The sequence below is a fragment of the Cetorhinus maximus genome, chromosome 14 (genome assembly GCF_964194155.1).
Source record: "Cetorhinus maximus chromosome 14, sCetMax3.hap1.1, whole genome shotgun sequence".
Taxonomy (NCBI): Eukaryota; Metazoa; Chordata; class Chondrichthyes; order Lamniformes; family Cetorhinidae; genus Cetorhinus; species Cetorhinus maximus.
The window spans coordinates 7,243,130-7,258,917 of NC_135892.1; the positions used below are offsets into that span (position 1 = coordinate 7,243,130).

At 41.2% G+C, this 15,788-nt stretch overlaps 2 protein-coding genes across 2 annotated transcripts in view; one reads left to right on the plus strand and one right to left on the minus strand.

Moving 5' to 3' along the window:
* The window catches only part of pak5 (p21 protein (Cdc42/Rac)-activated kinase 5), a 193,199-nt gene extending 184,921 nt beyond the window's left edge, over window positions 1–8,278 (minus strand). The window contains exon 1 of the mRNA XM_078556439.1: window positions 8,197–8,278. The gene's annotated coding sequence lies outside the window, so the exon portion shown is untranslated. The remainder of the gene's footprint in view (window positions 1–8,196) is intronic.
* The window catches only part of LOC144690017 (D-beta-hydroxybutyrate dehydrogenase, mitochondrial-like), a 105,554-nt gene that overhangs the window by 56,820 nt on the left and 32,946 nt on the right, over window positions 1–15,788 (plus strand). The gene's annotated exons all lie outside the window — the stretch shown is intronic.

Consider the following 15,788-nt stretch of genomic DNA (forward strand, 5'->3'; position numbering starts at 1 on the left):
GTTTTTTTTTAAAAAGGTTGTAAATTCACTTTGGATTATGAGCAAACTGCCTTTTCCAAGAGTCACGTGACTTCAGCTAAATGACCAGCAAGACACCTGGGGAGATAAGAATTATTTGTTTATTTGAACTTTAATTGCTGGAGAAAAAAAACTACTGCTTTAAGAGGCTGTCCTGGTGATTTTCTGGAAACCACCTGACTGAGGTGAGTTTCTGTTTGGACTTTTTTTTTGGACTCAATTTGGGAATAAACCAAAAAAGGTTGTCCAACTCGCTTTCTCCCTACCTCATCTGAAATTCAGTGTAGCTATCAGTATCCAGCTCGAAATCCTCATCTCAGTATAACTCATCTGTATTCAGAAACCCAAGAAGCCAAGACGAGAAAGAAATCCCAAAGTCATTGATCCCGCTCTATTCTCCTCCACACCAAATCTCATTTGGAAAGAACTTCCAGATAACTGCTGTGACCTGCAATCTGTCTTCACACATAGCAACGCCAGATCAACAGCATCAAAACCCTTTGAAATTTATCCTTTTTCATCAAGTTTTCCTATTGGCCAAAAAATGTTTTACCCTTAAATGCCGATTTCTGCAGAGACCCTATTTGTTTTGTCCTTTGTATGCATGTGTTTGTGTGTTGAGATTTAAATGGGTATATAGTTACACTTCCGAATTACAAATTGCACGTTAACCAGTTTTGGTAACTTTTTTTTAAAAAGTAAATTTTGGTTATTAATAAATCAATCATTCTAAGTTTATCGGAAGAAGCCTGGTTAAAGTCTCTTTTAGCCTGGTTCCAACAATAGTGAAAATAAAGAACTAGCCATTTTGTTGAGTGAATAAAACATTTACACTTATGGTGTGACCTGTGGAGTAGTGGGATTAGAGAAACTGCACACTGCTCTCATCCTGTCATAACAGTTTGCACATGCTTTCCTTGATTAGAGATGTTGGTGAGGTCACTGTATACAGGTCAGTTTGAGGCAGCAGTGGGTTCCTTGATGCAAACATACTTTTTGCTGAATGGAGAGATCCTTGCCCAGCATTCATTGTGGCAGATAGAGCCATGCAAGCATTCAACCCCAGAAACAGAATGGTTTCTCTGTTGAGTAAGACACCCCATTCCATAAAAACAGTTTCACAAAATGCACTGCTGCCTCACACTGACCTCACAAAAGTGAAGGGCCCAAGAGAATTTGGGGACAGAAAGGAAGCAAGCTGCAAGGGGAACTGCCATTGAAACATTCACTGAGTCGGGGTCAGATACAACAGCTTTGCAAAAGCAGCGTCCAGTGTTTTAAGTAGGAAGAGAGCTTAGTACATTTTAAGGCTGTCTGCCATTTTCAATTTGCAAGCTTCCATGGTTTCAGAGTGTCTCTTGTATATTTTACCAGGCAAGTTATTTGGGTCCTTCAATAAGCATCCATTTTTGGGACTGTCCGTTTACACAGATTTCACTGAATAGCTAAGTGTTGAACATCATCCTTGTCATAAGCTAACGCTACCACCATTTCTTTGTTGTCTTCAATTCCTGACATTATACAAGACAAAAAAAAATGCAAGTTACTCAGGAACTGAAAATTACACTTACACAAGATCAGAGCTCTGTATTGAACCTATTCATTAAGACATGAAAAGATTTTTGTTAAATTTGTTGAACCAGTATAAGTAATTCAACTCTTATACTCTTTGAAGAATACGACAGCCATACTCAGTTGCATAAATTAAAAGAAATGCTGCACTGCATTACCGAAACTGGATTGTCAGCGTAATCAGTTTCAAAGTTACACTTCAAGGATTGATAGAAAAGTGAGAACTTTAATGTCATGCAGCTTCTTTGTCAATGTGAGTGATCATTCTGGATCTAAATCATGCAACTTTCTCAGCAATGGACAAAAACGTAAAAGGCTAATTTTAGCAATTAGATTTTCTGTTAACCCATGCTCAGTGATGGGACTTTTCAATTTAAGCTCAGGTTTCATATTTAATAATAGAATGGTCTATTGTACAAATTGTTCTCAAAGTAGTCTTCAAAAAAGAACAACTTTCAATGCCTATCAGGAGTGCACATTTTTCAAAAAAGAAAAAAGGTCATGGGATTCCTGAATGTTTTAGGATGAACAAGTAGGTATGAAGCAGTGCCTCGTGTTGGAATTTGTGTCAAAGGAAAATTTCCACAAGAAGTGTAGTATGTTCAGTTGTACAGATAATACAAACAAGAATGATGAGGAGACAGCGTGAGACAGTGACCCTGGAAAGTATTTTCAGTATTGCTGAAAAAAAGTGTATAAATTGCTGTTTCCCCTTACATTGATATTCTTGCAAAGTGTCCTGATGAGTGCAGGGTGAAAAGCTTCGACACGTCTCTTTTTTCTGCAATACTCAAGTTCTGTACTACCAAACAATTTAATGTATTTTCAATTATAATTGGGGAGGAGCTGTCCTTCAATTTGTTTTTAGTGACAGCTGTCTTTTTATCAGCATTAATTTTCATTGACCAAAGAACAGTTAAGGAGATTTACCTACTGGGTTCATCCAGCTGCTACCCAAGGAAAAGCTACTTAGTGTTAACAGAGTTATTTGAATCCACCAAACATAATATCATCTTATCATGCCATAAAGAGGTATTGTTTGTTTTAAAATGTTGTGCTTTGATTTTAAATAATTTATTTAAGCTTTAACATTCAAATTGTAATTTAATAGCCTGTACTGATGGAAAAAATGGCCGTGCACAAATGTCAATACAGAATGTCTCTCTATTGTATCCAAGACAATTAATTGATGCCTGGGGAGGAACAAGATGGATTAGAGCCAAACCAAAGTAAAGCATAAACAACTGGTGCCTCCATCCATGTGGAAATTGTTCACTGTGTCTTACTTTGGTATAGTTATATTTGGTATAATGTGCCTAAGATGTCCCTTTATTTCCAACTCCTTTTGAACATGCTTCACTTATTTGGTTTTTGTCATTCTCCTATTTCCCCACTTCCACTTACATAACACACGTGCTGGATCCCATTTCATTCTGCAAAGCATCATGTACCAGCAACAGAACCCATCACCGATGTTCCTTTATGTCCCAGTATGTTACTAGCACAAGGGGAAACAGCTCAACGTCAATAGCAAAACAAGTAAGGGGGAAAAAAATCATAAATTCCTCTAAGTTCATTACTTCTTCATAAAGCTATCAAAAACTAGGAATAAAGTTCAATAATATTATTATTATTTGAAACGACGTAGTTACCAATGCAAAACCACAGGTAAGAGTATGGTGTCAGCCTTGCCCAAGTCAGAAGGTTGAGGCTTCAAGGCACTTCAGACATTTCTGTACATAATCTAAACTGATATGTCAGTGTAACACTGCTGAAGCGCTGCACTGTCAGAGGTGCCAGCTTTCAGATGAGACATTAAACCAATATCATGTGGCCTCTTAGGTGGAGTTAGAAGTTCCCGTAGGATCTCCGAATAAGAGCTGGGGAGCTCTCTGAGCATCCCGAATACTATTTATTCCTCAACCAACACCTGATCACAAATCTCATTTCTGTTTGCTGCTACTTTTTTCTATGTTATAGTAATGACTACACTTTAAAACTTTGCTGTGAGGCATTGTGGAAGGTTATTTTGCAGTGAAAGAAGAAATGCAGCTATTTCTTTCTTTACAACTCAGTGGTCAGGTTTCATGCTGGAACCTGGTGCACACTAAATCCAAGAGGTGTGTGGCCTTGCCCAGGAGAGAGTCCAACACAGGTTCAATTCTTACTGGGTGTAATATAATTCCAGTCTGGTACAAATTAACTTAAAAATGCTCAATGAGTTCTGAGAACTTCTTAAACTTAGGATAGATACATAAATAAATAAATACTTAAATTTATACATAAAAATAAATAAGTCAGTAAGCAAATAAATAAATAAATAAATAGCAGAGCCAACATGGTTTTGTGAAAGGGAAATCATGTTTAACTAATTTGTTGGAGCTCTTTGAGGAAGTAACAAGCAATGTGGATAAAGGGGATGTGCTGTACTTAGATTTCTAGAAGGGATCTGACAAGGTGCCACATCAGAGGCTACTAGTCAAATTAAGAGCTCATGATGTCAGGGGTAACATATAAGCATGGATAGGGAATTGGTTAGCTAACAGGAAACAGAGTAGGCATAAGTGGGTCACTTTTAGGTACGGCACATCCACAGGTTCCCCTTTATCTGCCTTGTTTGTTACTGCCTCAAAAAGCTCAGACACCAGGGATGGGTCGTACCGTGCCAGGCTTGGGAGAGAGGCGGGGGGGGGGGGGAGAGAGAGGGTTTGGGAGAGCATGGAGGATGTCCCATGGTGGGGGTGGGGTTGGGGAGGATTCCTGTGCCAGGGGTCGGTGTGGGTTTATTCAATAGTTACCCAGAAGCTAAAACTGGTTTTAATTCTAACATTTTCTGGCTAACTATTGCTGTATGGCAGTTGGAACCATCCGAAGTTTGCGATTTAAATCTCAATATTCATATGGTTCCCAGTGCAGGGCAATTGCCTCTGGGAAGTTTACATTTCCTAGGCAATTGCTGTGCAATCCTTACCTAAGAATGTCCGGGGGTTTGCCAGCACATCTTTGGGGTACCCCACAGATACGACGCCCTGGAGATCAGAAGTTACGGCCCAATGTTTTAAGAATATCACAATTGGCCGTTTCAGTTCCAGTAGACTAGTGAGGGGTGTGTCAAACACCCCACATCCTATCCATCGCCAAGGATCATTTATTTCCCGCTATTCTAAATTCCCCACCTCCTTTACTACTCTGGCACCAAAACATTTATATTTTGTTAACTCCAAGCTCAACTCCTCATAACACTCTCCTTGCTGATTTCTCATCATCCGCCCTTCATAAACTTCACCTTGTACCAAATTCTGTTGTTAACATCCTATCATCCTTAGCTCAGTGGTAGAGCTTCCACTTCTCAAGTGGAAAATCATAATTTAAGCCCCACTCAAGAAACTTAAGGCTTCAATCCAAGACTGAACAAATGCTGCATTGTCTCATTTTTGGATGAGATGGAAAATGAAAGTCCACCCTGACTGTTTGGGCGGACATAAAAGATCCCGTAGCACTATTCAAAGTCAGTGCCACCTTCCTTGTTGTGTGTTTCCTAACACCAATTTATAAAATGTCTTGAAATGATTCTTTATGTGAAATGCACCATATAACTGAAATTGCTATCACTGCTAATGATAGAGGTTGATGTCAATTTATGAATATACAACATTAATTTGAAAAGTTTGTATCAACGCACACAACAATTTGATTAGCCACATTTCAGAATGTTCCAATTAATATTCTTTGTCTCCTTCATTTTACAGAGAGCCACAGTTGATAAAACAGTATTTAGGAATGTTAAAAAAACCACAACAACGTGAAACAGACACACACTAACATTGCTTTGCATAGAATAGCATTGTTCCCAATACACCACAGGGTGCTCAGGCTAAAGACAAATATTCGAAATATTGAATGAGGGAGCACATGGGAGGTTCCAACTGATTCAAAATTAGCTAGCATGATACTTTCACTGAGGAAAATGTAGCAAACAACTCCAAGTAACTACAGAACGATTAGTGTCACATCCATAACTTGCAAAATAATTAAATCACCCCTGAACAAAGGGATGAGGATTACCTGCACGAAAATTACTTGAAGTGCAGCCAACGGAAATAACCGATAGCAAATGTTTTAGTTTGACAGGGGGATATAATAATTTTTATAATGTTATTGAAATTTATTATAAAATATAGTAATAGTGGGGTCTGTATGTGTGTGTGTGTGGGGGGGGGCGGGGGGGACTTAATTGAATTAAAGGCAGCTGGTCTGAAGGCTTTGATGTAACAGAAGATAAGCTAGATTTGAAATGTTAAGTAGGTAGACATGGGTGTAAAGGGAACATTTGCATTTTAAATAAACCACACTAGATTGAATTCAAAAGAAGGGGTGAAATGTTTCACCTAGCCAGGAAAAGTTAAGAAATAGTATGTTTATTTTTCCCGAAGATTACTGGTAAAATTGGTACTTTGATGGATTTTTATTATTAGAGAGGTAAAAGTCCAAAGACATAGTGAAATAATGGGAATTTGCATTCAAAGGGGAGAATACGTATAAAGAAGAGAAGGCTGTGTGCAAGGGAAGGAATCCTAAGGTCTAACAAGTGTGAAAAGCCTCCAGCATCTAAGCTTCTAGCTGCTGTCTACAAGGAACTGAAGCTGAGAAAAGCTCATTTTGAATTCGACTGTTCAGGTATTGTGTGTTACTTTGCCTGGGTCTTTTAAAATCTGTGTCTCATTGTCGCCTTAATGGAGGTATAACTGGGACATAGATTAATTAGGGGGTTTAGAAGTTATCATAGTAATAATTTGTAGATGTACGTACTTAAAATCGTTTCTTCTATTAATGAAGGTTTAATTTAGTTTTGTAGGAAACCTGTAAGACTTAGCAGTCTTGTTACTACTGAATTCAAGGCATGCATCTCGAAATTCATATAAATTGCAAAACCGTTGTGGCACCTGTTTCAAGTTTCCCTTTGGGATTTGAGCAGTTTAGCATTTACCATCGGCTGTGCCATAACATAGTTCTATTCCTTTACACTTTTGTGCTTTGATATGAAGTTCAACCATTATTATTAGAACTCACTAGCCAGGAAATTCCTCAGATCTACACCCACATCATTGGCATTAACCTGCTGGAAATGCAGTAGAAACCCCATTTACACGTGTAAACTGGGTTTTCATTTTCATTGTACCTCTGGTGCAGTAGCGTCAACAAAGAAAGAGCAGGTCTGAGAAATTTTCTGCCAACTGTGACAGTGTAAAAAACTTCACTGGAGGAAATCTGCGGGTTTCTTTAGGTTATGGATGCAAGCTGAATGAAGAATAGACAAACCCCTGAAGACAAAACTGGAAAGAGCTAATTCAGATTCAGATTCCTTGACTAGGGCAAGGATGGTGTGTGGATACAGGGAGAAATGATTCATGAGGCTCCTCTGGAGAAGCTAATATGTTAAGTTTAATTTTTTTGTTTGTAAATTTAAAAGGGCCCATTACTGTAGTGCAACTATTAATTTATTTCTCAATTTAAGATGACACCAAGTAATTAGCAAAATGAGAAAAAAGACCATTGACATTTATATAGTTTCTATGACCTCAGGGCAAACCAAGGGGTTTTACAATCAAAGTACTTTTAAAGTGTAACCATTGTTGTAATGTGAGAAAACACACTGGACAATTTAACACACAACAATGTAATAATGGCCAGGTAGTTTTTTAAGCGACATGAGTTGCAGGATCAATACTGGCCATGTCATTGGGGGTGCAGTCCCTGCTCTTCCTTGAAATACTGTCATTCGCCCACCCAAGAGGGGCAAAGAGGACCTTGGCTTAATGTCTCATCTGAAATAATACTTCTGACAGTGCAGCACTCCCTCAGTACTGCAAAGTACTAGTCTAGATTTTGTGCTCAAGTCTTTGCAATGGAATTGAACCCACAACCTTCTGACTCAAAGGCGAGCGTGCGACCAACTGAACCATGGCTGGCATAAAATCCAAGCAGAGCCAAATAAATTTTCCCAGAAATGTGCAGTTCACTTTTTTTTTTAAAAAGAGAGAAGTATTTACCTATTCCATCTAAACATCAACAACAATTTTGCATTTATATAGCACATTTAACATAGCAAAATGTCACAGGAGCATTATAAAACAAAAATCTGACATCAAGCCACATAGGAGATATTAGGGCACATGACCCAAAGTTTGGTCAAAGAGGTGGGTTTTAAGGCAAAGGGACATGAGGACTTTAATACAGGGATTTAAAGAAAACAGATGCTTCACAGAGCTGCAGAATTCTGAGTGAAGAACTTTTTGGCAGATTTTTGAAGCAGAGTTGGGAGGGCAGGTGAGGGAGGCACCTATTTATTTATTTCTCAGCAGAGACCACAGAGCTCATAAGCACTTCCAAAAATAAATTTATGCTGCACAAAGGTACATACCAGAAGGAAAGCAACCTTTTTTTGTTAACTCAAAGACATATTTTAACTGAAGAGTGTTGAAAATACTTGTAAACAAGGGCAGGAAATGCCTGAGCTTTGAAGAGTGCAGAATCAGGAGTCAAGCTGAGAACTGAGGGGAGTGCTGCAGCACTACCAATGGACGAAGTACATATTGCAATCATTACCTGTTAGCGATTTACAACTGGCAACCTGCTCATGCCCCGATAGCCTTGTCACGACCCACAAATTTGGGATCTTTGTTACAAACCAATCTTCTCCAGTGATTGGAATCATACCTGGTACAAAGAAAGCTGATTATTGTTGCGAAAACGTCTAATTTAATGATGCATATGTTTTAGGAGTATAACTTTTGGTTTGGGGATTGAATTGTTAAATGTAAGATGAATGGAAGTCCCTGGTGAGAGGCTGGTATACAGGACCTGAGGTATTGCCATTCAAAGGGTAGCCTGTGTTTATTAAATAAATTTAAAAGCAGTAGAACAGGGCGGTATCTCTGTTGAGAGTTTCAGGCTTAAAGAATAAATGTTTATGAAATATGCTGTTAAGTTAGTAGTACTTGCTTTGTTTAACTCTTGTATGGTAAAAGGCTTGTTTAACACATGAAGGCTTATGGCATAATTCTTTCTGTTAGAAACCGGGGATCTGAATTTCTTTTTAAAGGTTGCTGTCTCCTTCAAGATCATAACGTTATAGTCATTGAGGGCTGTTTGCTGATGACTTCACAATATTCAATTCCAGTCACAAAATTCTTCAGATAGTCAATTTCAACATCAAGGAAGTGACCATTGACCAGAAACTCAACTAGATCAGCCACAAAAACGCCACGGCTACCAGAACAGGTCAGAAGCTGGGTATTCTGTTGCTAGCGGCTCACCTCTCACTCCCAAAGCCCATCTACTGCCTAGAAGGCACATTCAGGACTGTGATGGAATACCCGCCACAGGTCTGGATTTGTCCCACTCCAACAACTCAAGAAGCTCGACACAATTTAGGACGAAGCAGTCTTTCTGATCGGCATCCCATCACTGGCAGAAACATCCAATCCTTCTGCCATCAGTATACCGTTACTGTAGTGTATACAATTAAATGATGCACTGCAGTAACTCACCAAGCCTTCTCCAGCAGCACATCCTAAATCCGTCACCTCCACCACCTAGAAAGACAAGGGCAGCAGGTGCATGAGAACACCATCACCTCCAAGTCACACAGCTTCCTCACTTGGACATGTATTGCCATTTTTGTCATTGTCCAACGTGATAAGCATGAAATCCCCTGCCTAACAACAACTGTTGCTGCACCTTCACCTCATCATCTGTAGTGGTTCAAGAAAGTCAACCACCAACTCAAGGGAATTTAGGAATTAACAATAAATGCTAGCCTTGCATGTCAGGGTCACATACAGATATTGGAAAAAATGTACTTATGTGAGAGCCTTGGACTGCAAGACTGATGGTGCAGTATCCATGAGAGGATAATAGCCAAGTCTTAAACAAACCCCACCCAACATCAACACATGCAGATTTTTCAGAAGGAATTGCTTAAGGATTAAATGCTGTGGGATCCTGGCCAATTTTCTGCTCCCTAACCTAGGCAAGCAAAACCAACTGTAACAGCTCTATCACTGAGGTCAGCCAACACAGCAGCTTACTCATTGCTATAGCCTAGTCACTTACTGGATCAAACCTTATTGGAGAGTCTGTACAAATTTTGATAAGTTAGTCAAGGTGCCATTGCAGGTTAAAAAAATAGTTTAGGATACTAAATAGATCCATCTTTACAGGGTTCCAATTCTGTGCATGATGTTCTATTTATTTTTAAAAAACATATATACAGAAAAATGTGCCATTCGGTTCCCTTAATATTATGGTTACATTCATTTGAATGGACTGATTTATATCCAATTCATCATTCGCACTCAAATAACCAAAACATGTTCACAACATGTAGAGTTTTAGCTTCACCGTTAAAACAATTACATTAACTAATGAAGCATTAAGTTAGATCATATTATCTAGAGGTACATTTTTATTCACAGATGTTTCCAAATGTGGACAGTTTTATCTATTTTTATGTATTTATGGCATTTAATATTCCATATTTTGGTTTGCTCCATAAATTTAATTATTTTACATACTTTCTATATACAAATAAATATTCTTGTGGGATAACGTAAACACCCCCTCTCCTTTGAGCATTTGCACTAAATGCCGCAAATGTTATAGTAGCAGTTAAAAGATTTTCAAAATGATAGTCCAATCTGTTTCAGAAGCATGAAGTTTCCAATTTTCCTCTCTCCTCTGTCAGAATATAGAATTAAAGATACAAATTTTCTTTTGCCTTTAGGAGCAGGATTAGTTCAACCAGAGATTGGGTGCATATGACCACTGCATGAATTTGCAAAGGAGTTTTCGCAGCGTAACTATTCAAAGAATAACCTCAAAACACAGAGAAAGGGCCCTATCGAAATACATACATCAATGAATCTTTAAGATTATGGAACAAATATTGACAAAGCTACTAAAGTCAAACTTTGGTGCAAAGCAAACAGCATTTCATGCTAATTCATTGGTTTAGACTGGAGTTTAAATCCTCACAGTTGGTAAACCTTATCCCAGTTTCCCACACAAATCCGCAATCTGGACATTATAGACTATGACAATGCCAAAACCTCCAATTACATTTAGTCCACAAATTATGCACCATCCTTTGCAACAGTTCTCATCAATTTTTGAAGTGCTGCATTAAGTTTCTTTAGGATGGGTCAAGGGAACAGTATGGGGAATGATGATCACCTTAGGCCATGGGGAGGTATGTCGATGTAACACAAGCAGCAAAACCAACATAATTTTTTTCAAATTAATGCATTTGCCTCACAATTCTTGATATCACCCTCCAGCAGCCAAGATACTATGGAGCCATTTATCAGCAGTTTTATTTTGGAAAATATGCACGTGGTGAATCCAAAGACCACAAAAATTAAGAAATTAATTTTTCAGTGAAAACTTTGCTGACATCAGGTCATTTTTTCACCTGTTTTGCATAGAGAATAACATTGTATCAATATGGATACAAATAAGATACTGCCATATTAGTGCTATGAATGGTTATTTCCACCTCCTGACTATAAAACACATTCAAGGGAGTTGGTGATGTAGCATGTTAGCAGAGCATCAGAGCAAAAGTGCACTGAGTAATGACATGGGCTCACACAAGAGATTCACTGCCAGTAAAACTTTCCTTTCTCACCTTTCCAGGTCACGCAATCACACAGAGACATTGACAGGGGCCCGATACAATTCGAGATAGAAAGCCCCATTAATTCTTACGTCGTGATGGAGCAATTAAAATGCTCATCCAAATTTTCAGTGGTTCACAGACTGAGGTGCAGATTTAATATCAAAAGCACAGTGAACCTTAGAAAAGTTACAGCACAGAAGGAGGCCATTCGGCCCATCTTGTCCATGAAGATTCCAAACTTTGTTCAAAGGGCTTGTGGATCCCGGCAAGAACTCCAGGTCACCTCCTTTAGGGACGGTCTGCTGCATCTTGTTCCACTCAGGCATTGACAGGCCAATGGCGGGTCTCCTCAGGAGGTGGAAGTCCTATCTGCTGAGAGCTGTTGGCCTCTACTGAGTCACAGCGCCACCAGGAAGGCGGGGGCTACTGCCGGTACAATACCCACCCAAGGAATAATATCATCACTGGATCCCAAGCCAACGGTGAGTGATGACAGGGTGAGGGGGGGGCGGCAGCAGCAGCAGCAGCGTGGTGGTTGACAGGAAGGGCATGGGTGTGGCTCTCAACAGGCCTCTCCTTCCCAATGCCAGATCCCTCATTCAGCCACTGAGTGCCATAGAATGAGGGATCCCCTCCAGCCCAGGAGCCAACAAGCAAACATGCCAGGGTTTACTTGTCCTGCGTGGAGAATACCCCCACCTGCCGCTAGGTTGATATCAGTGGCGCCAGGATGAGGCCCTTGAGTGGGCATTAACTGCCACATTAGTTGCCTTCAAGTCAAGTACTTAAATCTGGGCGAAGGCAGGGAGGTGGCAGGGTCCAATCAAACTCGCCACAAGGGAAGGGACAAGATTTCACCCAATATGTTCCTATGAGAAGGATAATCATCAGATTTCATAAATTAATTCCAAATATCAACATAACTCTTCAAAGACTGTTACCATATTGTCACTGAAAATAAGTTAATAAGTTGCTTTATGGATGCGTGTACATCATCTACTGATTAAAGTAGCTTTCAAGAGTTAGTGTGACATTGGTTTCAAATTAAAGCTGCCTTTATTTCTGGTTGTAATCTTGTGCCCTCGCCCAAGGCAGGTTTGGGGGCAGGGGGCCACTTATCAGGCGAGAGGGTAGGTGGGGACACAGCCATGTTCCCATCTCCACCCCGGTTAAGTCCGTGGCAGGAAGGCCCGTGACATTTTGCTAAAGCTTTTTGGCTTGTTCTCATCAGGACAAATGCAAGAATGCCAAATTGCAAACACTCACAATAATTTATATGACAGGAGAAAAGGGTGCTGATTGGTTGGCAAGTCAACTCTGATTGGCTGAGGTGTTGCCATGATGAAAGCAACAAGGAACCAAGTGCTCCCCATGTTTTCATTCAAAAAAGGCGCATATTCCTTTCATTTGTAGAGAATGGGTCCGAACATGAACATATGTCACTTAAAGCAAGTGTAAATGAGCCACCATACGTGCTCAATTGATTATCTTTAATTACATTGTTGGTGGGTGGGAAGGGTGCGGGGGATGGTGCTGGGGGGCGGGGCACTGAGGGGGCAGGGCCAGGGTGCATCGAAGAAAGGGGGGGGGGGGTGTTTACATTGTAAATGTGTGCAATGTACCCACCATACAAGAGGCATCAGATATAGCAGGTTCAACAACATAATGAATGTATTCTTCAAATTTCCAAATTAAACTTCTATTAAACCACAACATGTTACAGGGAAATTCTCTTTTGTATTCTCAGAACAATGGCAAGAAACAGATAGAGATAAGACAACCGACACAATCTTGTGCAGAAACTCAAGACATGGTCAGGCAAATGCAATTGCATCTTATATAACATAGGTACAAGGCTTTCACCCAACATTAGGTTCTTTGCCAATATTCCCCCTCCCAAAATTTTAAGATACACATTTCCCAATCTTATGAAAATGTTCATGTGTGGATATATGTCACTCTTTCATACAATGCTGATAGATAAACAAAACTATTTCACTTCAAGCCCTGAAATGCAATATTGTACTGCAGAACGTGATGCATAAAGCTGGGGGGGGGGGGGGGGGGGGGGGGGCACACTGGGGAAAGCATATGCCAAGGAAATGCAAGCCTGGCTTGAAAGGGTTATCGCATTCAAGTGGAAGAACGAACGAGGCAGCAAACAGGCTGACAATTAAGAAGAGGAGGAGGAGGAGGAGGGAGCACCTTTGGTTCGATGGCACTTGGGGTGACCCAAGTGTCATTTTAAATTAAAGCAAGAAAAAAGACACACTGGCATTTCATGTGAAGAGGAACACAACCCATTGCCCAGCGTGGTTCATCAATAAGATGACCAGCTCTCCCTCAACATTGCACCTGCTCCTAACCAGGGGGGGGGGGGGGGGCAAATACAGCCGGATAGACGGCAGGCAGACGACAAAGCCGGGTAATTCAGCACCACACTCTTTGTCTGCAAGGCTGTGGAGAAAGTTAACACCGTTTCCCTGTGTTAGAATAAAACAAAGCTGCTGTCAGGCTGCACTTTAACCGGTCCCCTCATCGCCAACCGTCTGATTGAACCATCAGGGACACAATGTCACCGCCAGTTAAACAGTGTTATAAAATGACAGATTAAAATCTTACCTTTTTTTAGAAAAATAAAGATATATCTACCTTTCGGTGGTACAATTTCGGTCTCCTTCACTCCACTCCAAAGCCCCGGTTACTCCACAGTCGCCATATTCCCCTGTCTACACACGGTGAGGAGGCTGCAGCATCCGGGCCGCGGCCAGGGGCGGGGCCAAGCACGTGGGGGGAAGGGCGGGGTCAGGCGCGCGGTGGGAGGGCAGGGCTGAGCAGGCGAGGGCTGGGCCAGGCACGCGGGGAGGGGGCGGAGCTGAGCGGGCGCGGTGGGGAGGAGGGCGGGGGCAGAGCCAGCTGGGGAGAGGGGCGGGGCTGAGCAAGCCTGCGGGGGAGAGGCCTGTCGGTGGGCCGCGGGGGGGGGAGGGGCGGGGCCTGATATACGGGGATGGGAGGGGCCATTATTGTGGCGCATGCGCCTGAGTGTGTGCTGTTACCTCCTCCCTGGAGCTGCAGTGAGCACGTGGTCCGTTCACACCTCTGGAGCCGAGCACTTTGCAACAATATTTAGAATGCAAGTCCCAAAGACCATACATATTGTGTGAAAAGCATTCGTTTCAGTTTGTTTTAAAGGTGCAGGCTATGGCGCTGCATAGTTAAAATGGTTCATAATCAGCGTCTGTGTTGCTGTAAATCTCATTCAAAACACTTCCCAAAGTTGGTAACGTGTAATTTAGAATGGATTTTCTACATCTTTATCTGTTTTCTCCCCCCCTTCACTTGGAGGCCATTCCCCAAGGAGTCAATTTTTAAAGCTATTCACCATTTAACCTGGGGTGGTGGTGGCTTAGTGGTAAACCCAAAGCCCGGGCTAATGACCTGGGGACACTGATTCAAATCCCATCATGGTAGCTGGTAGAATTTAAATTCAATTAATAAATTGTCGATTGTTGTAAAAACCCATCTGGTTCACTAATGTCCTTTAGGGGAGGAAATCTGCTGTCCTTACCTGGTCTGGCCTACATGTGACTCCGGACCCACGGCAATGTGGTTGATTCTTTGCTGAAAGGGCCTAGCCAGCCACTCAGCTCAAGGGCAATCAGGGATGGGCAACAAATGCCGGCCTTGCCAGTGACGCCCACATCGCATGAAAGAGTAAAATAAAGCTAAATTGGAGTGACTTTTATTTTAATTAAGTATTACTGGGTTATCCAAATGTCTTAGTGAGTAAAGGCATGGTCTGCTGTAGTATAGACCAGAGGACAGTTTTAAAACATATGATTCCTGAGAGTCTTGACTTCAATACCATAATGAAAAATAGCAGCACTTAGTGGGTTTAATTGACAAAACATTTAACTGTTCCTCCAGTCCTAGGTCTGACTAATCTTATGAGAACTTCAATCTGAATAGTCCTACTTTCCTGCCATTGTGTTACTCAAAACGTCTGTCTGGCTTTCCATTATTGTTTGGAAGAGACACCTTGACATCTGTCTGCCATCAATCCACTTCTTTATCTGCAGAGGCAGATGGGATAGAGGGATTGTATTGTATGGGCCTCTGGGAAAGGTGTCCAGAGTGAGGCATTTGAACTTATCACTTTGGCTGCATTCTTCCTGGCATTCATCTGACAGGGAAGGGCTGACTCTGTGAAGCTTCTGTAGGTCAGCGTTCATCCAATCTTTGAGTTAACCTTTGTGTATTTTACTGCAAGGAGTGATTATGAGGAATGCTTGTCAGATTTTCCTTCATTTTATGTCTGCTATTTTGTAAACTGCATTTCACTCCCATACTCCCTTAGCCAAGTGGAGCCATTTTCTTTGTGTCAACCCCATGAAACCACTTCATTGTTGAAAGACCTAGGGTGGAACTCTCCCATCCGGGATGAAGTCCTGTGGAGGGGGCGGCAACAGGGAGTAATTCCCGCGGCAGAGGCCAATGGGAAATCCTGCGGTATCTTCCC